Genomic DNA, 2,163 nt, shown 5'->3' on the forward strand with positions numbered 1-2,163 from the left:
TTACAGAAGATTGTGTACCGCCTGACGTGGGTACACATGCAGGAGTGTTGTGAGTGATTGCTGGGTGGGCTTTTGAGTAATTCAGCTGCCCCAGAGCCATCAGTGTTCCTGTAACCCCTTCCCATGCTCTTCTAAGTAACCCCCCAAAAACGCATTGGTTCACCAAGCCGGAACTGGATGGAATCATTTCTTTGGTTAGTCTTAGGGGACCTGTCTGGAGTGAACAGATATTTGTTTGTTCACATTCCCCCAGGAAAATTCATATAACATGGAGGCTTAGCACGGGTATGAGAGACGAGAAATGAGGCAGATGGTGTGACTGTTAGTCTAACTCAGGCTTTCCCCAAATAGTCTCTGAAATAATCCTGGGAGAAAGTATTTCATGGTACATACTCTGTTCCTCTCTAAAAGAATCTCAGAGCATGTTAAAGGTCCTGGGGGAAGCATCCCATGATATTTTGAGACCTTGTTCAAGCGAATATATTTTTTGAAAAGTTTATTTTTATCTACTTTTTAAAAAATATTTTATTTATTATTATTCTTTTACATATGAGTGTATTGTGTGCATATGTGTAAGAACACCCATGACATTCAATGCCCGAGGAGGTCAGATCCCCTGGAACTGGAGTTACAGATAGCTGTTAGCCACCACGTGGGTAATGGGAATCAAACCCAAGTCTTTTGCAAGAGCAGTTGGTGCTCTTAACTGCTGAGTCATTTCTCCAGCCCCAAAGATTTTACTTTTAATTGTCGTGTGTGTGTGTGTGTGTGTGTGTGTGTGTGTGTGCATGCAGGCATGCACTGTTCATATGTGCATGCGTGCACATGAGTGAAGTACCCACAGAGGCCAGAAGAGGGTGTTGGATCCCTTGGGGCTGCAGTTACAGATGTTGTGAACCACACATTACCAGTGCTGAGAATGGAATCTGGGTGCTCTGCATGACCAGTACATACTCTTAATAGTGGAGCCATCTCTCTAGCTCAAGTCAATGTATCCATAAAAGTTACATGAATGAATCTGAAATATTCCAAAGATTACAGTTTTGTTTCCAACACACCGTTCTGAGCTCTTCCTAGCATTGTAGAGAACTGGGCTTGAAGACTGGATCTACCATTCATACCTGAGGGGCCCAGCAACTTACCCCCCTCTCCTATGATGCCACACTGACAGTAAGTTACAGAATCACCTTCGTCTTGCAGAACCATTGTGCCAGAGAAATGCCTTTACATTTCAAATCCTTCCAAAAACGCTGGTCTTGCACTAGGCACACCACTGTTGCTGCTGCTGCTGTTACTGGTCCTGATGCTGTTTTTAATTATTATGTCTAAGAAGTCTCCAAATGGAGAATTAGGTATGTATGATGGGTAATTGTCATGGGCAACTTGATGGGATTCAGAATCACCTGGGAGACACAGCTCTCAGCACCTATGAGTGTTTACAGAGAGGTAACGGGAGGAAAACCCACCCTGGATATGGGTGGCACCTCCCCATGGGCTGGGGATCTGGGCCAAGGAACAGATCTGGGCACCAGTCTTCATCGCTCTGCTTTCTGACAGAGGACGCAATGGACGCAGCTGCCTCAAGCTCCCACCACCCTGCTCTCCCCGCTGTCATGGACTCTTTGCCTCAGAAAACGGAGGTGAAAGAAGCCCTTCCCTTCTGAAGTTTCCTCCATCAGGTGCTTCGTCACAGTGAAGATGGAAGAGCTGAAACAGTACGTGGAGATAAAGGGAAATGAAAGGAGTACAGAGAGGCCAACTTGAATGACCATCTGCAGTGGAGGGCCTCTCCTTCAGGAGTTGGAATAAACCATAGGCAGTCAGGAAAGAGGTAGGACCGTGGTCCAGGGACAAGGACAAGGCACCTTCAGCTCCTCCAACTCCTTTTCTGCACACTTGGAATGTGCACTCCAACCTCACTGAGCCATGTGGCAAGCTACTTTTCTTCTTGGTCCTTTTTAGTGTCTTGGTCGCCAGAGTGTAATGTAACTGTGCTGGGCAGCTTTAGTGTCAACCTGGGTTGAGGGAGCCTCAACTGGGGAATTGCCTCCATTGGACTGGTCTGTGGCCATGTCTCTTGGGCATCTTCTTGATGGTTGAGTGATGTGGGAGAGCCCAGCCCACTGTGGGTGGTGCCACCCCTGGGCAGGTGGGCCTGTGTTG

At 47.1% G+C, this 2,163-nt stretch overlaps 1 long non-coding RNA gene across 1 annotated transcript; it reads left to right on the forward strand.

Annotated features, from left to right (window-relative positions):
* The first annotated feature begins 1,251 nt into the window (after window positions 1-1,251).
* On the forward strand, window positions 1,252-1,630 carry LOC103731355. The gene is made up of 2 exons (XR_607136.3): window positions 1,252-1,352; window positions 1,558-1,630. It is a non-coding gene; the product is annotated as an uncharacterized LOC103731355 (long non-coding RNA).
* Window positions 1,631-2,163: the final 533 nt, after the last annotated feature.

This window comes from Nannospalax galili, unplaced genomic scaffold (assembly GCF_000622305.1).
Source record: "Nannospalax galili isolate Female #2095 unplaced genomic scaffold, S.galili_v1.0 scaffold8391, whole genome shotgun sequence".
NCBI lineage: Eukaryota > Metazoa > Chordata > Mammalia > Rodentia > Spalacidae > Nannospalax > Nannospalax galili.